The sequence below is a fragment of the Balaenoptera borealis genome (assembly GCF_965194805.1).
Source record: "Balaenoptera borealis genome assembly, chromosome: X".
Lineage (NCBI taxonomy): Eukaryota > Metazoa > Chordata > Mammalia > Artiodactyla > Balaenopteridae > Balaenoptera > Balaenoptera borealis.
The window spans coordinates 38,111,821-38,120,353 of NC_138881.1; the positions used below are offsets into that span (position 1 = coordinate 38,111,821).

An 8,533-nucleotide genomic window follows, 5' to 3' on the forward strand; every position below is an offset into this window, starting at 1 on the left:
AAAAGTCTCTCGTCTCTTCGGCAGCTCCAGACTTTTTCCCGGACTCCCTCTCGGCTATCCGTGGCGCACTAGACCCTTCAGAATGTGTTCACACAGCCAACTCCAGTCCTCTCTCTGGGATCCGACCTCCGAAGCCCGAGCCTCAGATCCCAGCCCCCCACCCTGCCCCGGCGGGTGAGCAGACAAGCCTCTCGGGCTGGTGAGTGCTGGTCGGCACCGATCCTCTGTGTGGGAATCTCTCGGCTTTGCCCTCCGCACCCCTGTGGCTGCACTCTCCTCCGTGGCTCCGAACCTTCCCCTCCGCCAACCCCGTGTCCGCCAGTAAAGGGGCTTCCTAGTGTGTGGAAACCTTTCCTCCTTCACAGCTCCCTCCCACTGGTGCAGGTCCCATCCCTATTCTTTTGTTTCTGTTTTTTCTTTTGCCCTACCCAGGTATGTGGGGATTTCCTTGCCTTTTGGGAGGTCTGAGGTCTTCTGCCAGCGTTCAGTAGGTGTTCTGTAGGAGTTGTTCCACATGTAGATGTATTTCTGATGTATTTGTGGGGAGGAAGGTGATCTCCACGTCTTACTCCTCTGTCGTCTTGAAGGTCCCCCCCTCAAGTATGCATTTCTGAAAAACTTCTCATGCTGTAAAATCACACACTAGAAATATTAGCTTATGGGAAAAATATATTTGGGGCAGTCCTCTCAAAACATATGTAATTTTCTAACAAGACTACTAACAGAAACTGTAACAATACTAGTAAAAATATTGGCATAGTTCAATCTCCACTGATATTTACACTCAGCCTCACTATCAGCTGACCCTTACACCTTTGAGATGTAAGATATTGGGGACATTTAATTCTTCTTTTAATTTTTAAATTTTTTTATTTTTTAAATTGTGGTGGAATATAAATAGCATCAAATTTAGCATCTTAAACATTTTAAGTGTCCAGTTCAGTGACATTGAGTACATTCATATTGTTGTGCAACCATCATCACCATTCACTTCCAGAGCTCTTTCCGTCTTGCAAAAATTAAACTTTGTATCCATTAAACAATAGCAGGGACATTTAATTCTGATGAGAACAGTTTCATCAAAACTAAAAATCATATCTAGATTGTAGACATTTTCAAATTAAGGTCTTTCTTCCTTCCTTCCCTCCCTCCCTCCCTCCCTCCCTCCTGCTTCCTTCCTTCCCCCTTCCTTCCTTCTTTCCTTCCAACATAGGGAGAAATATCTTTGCAGCTGCCTCAGGTAGTTTTTTTTTTTGTTTTTTTTTTAAATTTTATTTACTTATTTATTTATTTTTGGCTGTGTTGGGTCTTCGTTTCTGTGCGAGGGCTCCCCCCAGTTACGGCAAGCGGGGGCCACTCTCCATCACGGTGCGCGGGCCCCCCACCATCGCGGCCTCTCCCGTTGCGGAGCACAGGCTCCAGACGCGCAGGCTCAGCAATTGTGGCTCATGGGCCCAGCCGCCCCGCGGCACGTGGGATCTTCCCAGACCAGGGCCCGAACCCGTGTCCCCCTGCATTGGCAGGCAGATTCTCAACCACTGCGCCACCAGGGAAGCCCAGGTAGTTTAACATAATAAAAATTGTGGTGGTTTTTTGATCCACTAAACTAGCTACTACTTAAAAGGAAGGCACTTTGGATGGAGTTTTCACCATTATCCTTACTGTCTTTGCAATGGACTGAATGCTTGTGTCCCCCCTGACCAAATTCGTATGTTTAAATCCTAACCCCCAATGTCAGAAGGTGGGGCCTTCAGGAGGTGATTATAGGTCATGAAGTTGGAGCTCTCATGAATGAGATTAATGCCCTTATAAAAGGAATCCCAGAGAGCTCTTTTCCCTCTCTTTCCACCATGTGATGATACATAAGTTGTCAGTCTGCAATCCGGAAGAGGGCTCTCACCAGAACCTGACCATGCTAGGTCCTTGATCTAGAACTTTCAGCCTCCAGAAGTGTGAGAAATAAATTTCTGTTGTATATAAGCCACTCAGTCTGTGGTAATTTGTTATAGCAGCCTGAACTGACTAAGACAGTCTTTATATATTCTAGGACTTTCTCTCTAATTATGAGAAAACTTGCCCCTGATCTTTTTCAAATTACTAGCATGCTAGGAAAAACCACATATGAACCAACACAAATTCTGTATAATACTGCAAAGTTTCCCATATTACCTATCACATTTGAGCTAAATCATGTTAACCAAACACAAGCTCTAATAGAGTGTACAATATAAAAAATATGTAAACAACAAGATACTAAAATGGGATATAGTCTCAGTTCTAAGACCCCAAAACAGTAGGGGAAGTGAAGAGCTAGACCAGCTAAGCACCTCCAACTTATAAAAATGTTTGAAGAAGATGAGAGAGTTGGATGTTAGATCATTCTTGAGAGAATGCTGTTGTGCATTGTGAGTGCCCTGTCACCATGGAAGAGGGGTATAGAGCCCCTTGCCCATCACCTCAAGTCTCTTTTGAGAAAGCCATCAGTGAGCTCACTTCAAGATTTTAGTATGTGTCCTCTGGAGTTTGGGAGACACTGTAGACTGGTATATATTATACTTCTGAGGAATCTAAAGTTCTAGGGCCTGGCTGAAGCAACCCGCCCTTGTGGCTGGGGAGTAAAGTGATAACTATTCATGACTGGTCAAAGGTTTGAATTTCTGTTGGACTAAATATGGGTGGAGAGAGTAGATGAGCCTGAAACTACTTAAAGGGACTTTGCCCAACAGAGCCTTGAGAGTTGTAATTGCAGAAGATATATGTGGAGGAAGAATGCCAAGAAACAGTGGATAAAGGGTAGATTCACAAAAGGCCAGGTGGAGAATGCATCACCCATGTCAGGGACAGTGGGTGGAACATCCTTGCTGATGAGTGTGGATGAGTTCTCCAAAGAACCCATGGAGCATCCCACAAGAGGAATAAAATTAAAAGTTCACCACAGCTAGAGGAAACCAACACTCACTCACAAAGCCTTTTTTGTTCCCTTCATTTCTCCTTTTGCGCCCCCAAATTTGGCTCCAGAGTGGTCAGAAACTGTGGTTAGTAAGCTGGGGAAAGAAGGGTAGATATTCAAGGTGGTAAACTAGAGAAGAAGCAAACCTGTCTCTCTTTCTCAATGCAAGTTTTCCACCTGGGTAAGGGCTCAGCTGGGAGAAGGGAGAAGATCTGACTTTGAAGGGAGTTTGACATTTTTAATATTATCCCAGAGTGAAATTACTGATGTGAAGTTGTTTTGGGAATTGAACTTTTCAGTGTATCTGAGAGTGAGCAGAAAAGCTATGGGTCTTACCATAGTTTTCCTATAAGAGGTAAGGGAAATGTCACAAAGCGAGCTATGGGATGAGGAAGGCTACTGGTAACTGGGCGTCTTCTACAGTATTCTTCATGTTGTGTGTGTGTGTTTTAAGTAGTTCAAAATTAAAATTTTAACAAGAAAAAAAAAAGACCAAATGGCATCTAATTGACCAGCTTTGTATAATGGCTTGCTCAACATAAAGAATCTTGGTGTCAAATTTTGGAAGGTGCTAAGAAGCCATTTAATCAAAACTATTGAAAAGAAGTTTCAGTAAAACCATGAAGGATGCTCACCGGCATGTTGGTCCATCTAGCATCTTATTTCTACATCATCACTTGCTCAGCTTGGTTGATGGGTTGTCTCACCAGTCATCTCTTGCCTTTTACCTGGCCCTCCATTAACTACTCAGCTGCCAGGCCTGAGACTCCATGGTCTGTGTCTGATTTACATCCCATTTCTCTTGTGTCTTTCTGTGCTTTCTGTGTGGTACAGATATGTATGTGTCAAAACATAAAAACTGCTAACTAAACATTAAAATAAAAAATACCTCCACATATCAGCTAAAACCCATAACATTGTTGTTGGGATAACTATTATCTAGGAAATGGTGTTATATAAAATTTAAAAGAAAAAATTCAATTAAAGACACCAAAAATGTACTAGATGCTTGAAAAAGAAAAATATAGATTTCTTTACCAGTGACCACCAACTGTAGGTAGCCAAGAGTCAAGAGGAGGAGGTGAACTGGAGGGAAAAGGAGATGGATAATAAGATAAACTATTGGGTCACCAAGCCGATTTATAGAAGAGTTTCTGTCAAAGTCTCTTCTCTCCTTCTGATCCCATCCTAGCCTGTGCCTTCAACAGGGCACCTCCTTTTTTATGACCAAGTCTCCTAGACCCATTGCATACTTGTTTAATATGTATCTTGACTGCAGTAGTTTCCACTGCTTGTGCATTTCTGGCTTTTTGTAGCAGAATTTTCCGCCTGTAAATGCAGAGTGAATGAGAGAATTGCAGTCCCATGTTTCTGAGTGATCCACAAAGGTGAAGCCAAGTCTTGGGGAACACTCTGTTTCTACTGAACTATGTAATCTTTTGTGATCCTATGGTATCCAAAGGAAGTCTAACCTTGTGACTTTATCAGTGATCACAAAGATGGCACTTGAGTTTGATCACACTTGAGTTTGATGGGGCACAATGGATTTAAATAGTTTCTGAGATTAATCTCTTTCTCTTGCTTTTTTTTGGCTGAGCTGTGTGACTTGTAGGATCTCAGTTCCCCGACCAGGGATTGAACCCGGACCACTGCAGTGAAAGCACCGAATCCTAACCACTAGACCACCAGGGAACTCCTTCTTTCTCTTGCTTTAAATGAAATTATTTATTATTGGTCAGGGGTCCATATTTCTAACACATATCAAATAATGGGACTGGTATCAAGGTTCTCATCCACTTGTTTCCAAAGTCCAGGCTTAGGTAACATGACCATCAAGTTCAGAACAAGGGATATAGTTTGCTGGGAAAGTTAAGAGTGTGATACCTTTGTGACTTGGCAGGCTGTGTATCACCACAAAAGGATCAGACTCCCTGTTACGCAACATGAGATTAGAATCTCTGCAATGATTCCTACCTACTTTGTGACCTTGGGCAAATTTCTTAACCTCTCTGAGTTTCTACATCTGTATGAAGGGAGTAATGATTTAAACATTGTGAAGCTGTGAGAATTAAGTGAAATAATGTATGTAAGGTGCCTCATAGAATGCCTGGAACATTAGGGAACAGTAAATTAATATCTTGCTGTTCCACTTTTGAGCTCTATATTACACTTTTCGGGCACTGAGCTGACTAGGACAAGTTTGGTGTCTGTTTAGTCAGGATGGACTGGGTTATACTGTTATAATGAACAAACCTAAAATCTCACTGCCTTACAACAACAAAGGTTGATTTCCTACTCGTGTTATTTGTCCATCGTAGGTTGACCCTGGTTCTATTCCATATCATCTTCTCTCTGGGACCCAAGGTATCAGAGCAGCCTCTCTCTGGAACATTGCCAGTAGTTGTGGCAGATGGAAAGGAGAACATGGTGAGGAAGGTGCTAGCCCTTAAAGCCTCCATCCAGAACGGACACTTCTGCTCACTCATTGGTCAAGGTAAGTGACTTGGCCATACATAGTTTTAGCAGAATGGAGAAGTATAATCCTTCCATATGAACAAGCAACAAATATTGGTGAAGAATAGCAGTTTACCATAGGGTTGATCCAGCTGAGTGCTTATTTTCCTGAACTCTCCAGAAAAAACATAGACAGTGAGTGTCTGATCATATAATTATGTTCATATGAAAGCCTTTTATGTAATCCTATCTACTTATCCTTTAAGTTTCAACTCAGATGCTGCTTCCACCATAGTCTTCCTGGATTCTTCTTGCTGGAAAATGAACAAACTCTACTGTGGCATGACATTTTTCTTCTAAGAGCATGTACCACACTCTGCCATGTGTTACGATGTATTATTTCACACATATTTTCTTTCTCAAGGGTTCTTAACTTCAAGGAGTTTACAATCTGTGTCTTATTCATCCTCAGGACCCTCACAGTTCAGTGTCTTTTACATAATTGGTTCATATATTTGTAGAGATGAATTGAAGAGCTCAGATGAGACGCAAACAGTATATGTGGATGGGGTGGAGGAAGTGGGTGCTACGCAATGAAGAAATATCTCCTCTTAAAGTCAAATATATGTTTTCCAGAAGTCCTTGGTAGTAATCATGGGAAACTCCCTGGGGAAGCTAGAATGTCAGCTGAGACTCCTGAGAATCACTTTTGCAGGGTTCAGGAAAGACAGAGGCTGTTAGAGAAAATTAAAGCCATTGGAGAACTATATCAGCTAGTTTATAACTAGCAGTTACCACAGAAAGGAGAAACATTTATTCCATTCTGACAACAAAGATTGCATAATGGCACCAAGAGTGTCCACACCCTTTCCAGGATGTGTTAAGCATTTACAAAGAGAAACAAATAGCCATTGGTGGTAAAAGCAAGGAAACAGACTTTCTTAGGCTGTCCCTGATCCATGGACACCAGGCAGTAATATGTGGTATGGTATGGTTGCCATGTGGGCGGATTAACCATGTCTTCCTGTTCTTTTCTTAACCAACAATCTCTAGTCCTATGTCGGGTCTGAGAAAGAACCAAGAAAGATTAATTCTTTCCTGGTGACTCGAGATACTCAAGGAATCACCTGTATTTTCTTTACTTCAACTACTATTCATTGAGAATCTACCATGTGCTAGACACTGTGATAGTCTGAGTCTATTCAATCTCTTAAACAATCTAGAGTCTTATTCTTTTTTTTTAATTAATTAATTAATTAATTTTTGACTGCACTGGGTCTTCGATGCTGGGCACGGGCTTTCTTTAGTTGCAGCGAGCAGGGGCTACTCTCCGTTGCAGTGCATGGGCTTCTCGTTGCGGTGGCTTCTCTTGTTGAGGAGCATGGGCTCTAGGCGTGCGGGCCCAGTAGTTGTGGCTCACGGGTCCTAGAGCACAGGCTCAGTAGTTGTGGTGCACAGGCTTAGTTGCTCCACGGCACGTGGGATCTTCCCGGACCAGGGCTCGAACCCGTGTCCCCTGCATTGGCGGGTGGATTCTCAACCACTGCGCCACCGGGAAGCCCCAAGTCTTATTCTTAATTTGTCTTTATACATGTTATTCCTTCTGCCTGAAATATTCTCATCTCTGTCCTGAATAATCCCTACTTATCCTTCTGCTTTTGGTTTTGACATTCCATTATTTAGGAAGAATTTCTTGTCCTACAAACAAAGGTTTAGCTTCTCCCCTTCTATGTGCTTTCAAAACAGGATAGACTTCCCTCATCATAGCACAATCAAACTGTATTGTGCTTTCTTGTTTAATTGTCTGTAGCTCCCAGTGGCCTATACACTCTGGGAGGGCAAGGCTATTTCTTGCTCATTGCTGTAGCCTCTACACCACTGTAATGTCTGATGAAAATTGATTAATGTATCATTATCTTTTTATGGCCATTATATGATTATATTATTACAATATATTACCATGTCAATTCTCTAAAATAGTGCTAAATGTTTATCTTTGAGGAATTTAGCCATTTGCCACTAGCTGTAATTTTTAAGGAGTTATCTTCAGAACTTCTATGGATGACTTTGTCAGGGCAATTTGAATAGAGTGTTCTGTTTTTCAGTGAGATGAACAAAGCCAGGAATCAAGACCTCTGTTCTAGATTTGGCTCTGTAACTATCTTGCTGTGTGTTCTTGGGGAATAACTTAACCTCTCTAAACTCTTTTCCACATATGTCAGAAAAACAATGTGGGATAGAGATGTTATATGCCTGACATTCTGTGACTACCATTGTGTGGTGATTTTAAAATATTACCCAAACATCCTCTGACTGTTTTCCCACTGAGGGGTGGGGGTCTATGTTCCCTCCTCCTGAATCTGGGCTCTGTGACTGATTATTCAATAAAATATAGTAGAAGTGATACTGTGCCAGTTTCCAGGCCCAGCCTAAGAAATTGACAGCTTCTACTTTCTGCTTCTTGGGATGTTCATGCTTGAAATCCAGCTACCATGCCATAAGAAAACCCAGGCATCCTGTGGAGAGGCCCACCATGGAAAGAAACTGAGCTCCCTTGTCCCCAGCCCCTGCTGAGCTCTCAACTGACAGCCAGCACCAAGTTACCAGCCATATGAGTGAGCTATTTTGAAAATGAATCCTCCAGCCTCCAACTGAGCTTCCCAAGCTGATGTTACATAAAGCAGAAAGGCTCTGTCCCTCCCCAGTGCTTCTCAACATGCAGATTCATGAGCAAAATCATTGATTATTGTTTTAAGCCACTAGGCTTTGGAGCAGTTTGTTACACAGCAAGAGGTAACTGATACACACCTTTAGTTACCATTTCACAGTATCTCAGACCTTTTATCCACTGAATTATTCTGGTACATGTAAAATTAGCTCCAGACCTTTGACAAATCAATGTTTACTTCAAAACTGTAAGAGGAACAACAGCAGTAAGGAGAATATACCATTAAGTGATCACAGGCTGGATGAGTAGCACTCCTCCTGGGCTTCTCAGCAGAGGTTAATGGAGAAAGCTTTGGTCAAATTAACTGATATAAGTGACAAATGGGTCAACCACTCTCCACTGGGATGTAAGATCTATGCTCTATGAGTTATTGCCGGACTTTCTGGAGATGAGTAGCAATT

The 8,533-nt window shown here is 42.2% G+C and overlaps 1 long non-coding RNA gene across 1 annotated transcript; it reads left to right on the plus strand.

Annotated features, from left to right (window-relative positions):
- The first annotated feature begins 330 nt into the window (after window positions 1-330).
- On the plus strand, window positions 331-6,644 carry LOC309621198. The gene is made up of 2 exons (XR_014239811.1): window positions 331-1,240; window positions 1,561-6,644. It is a non-coding gene; the product is annotated as an uncharacterized lncRNA (long non-coding RNA).
- Window positions 6,645-8,533: the final 1,889 nt, after the last annotated feature.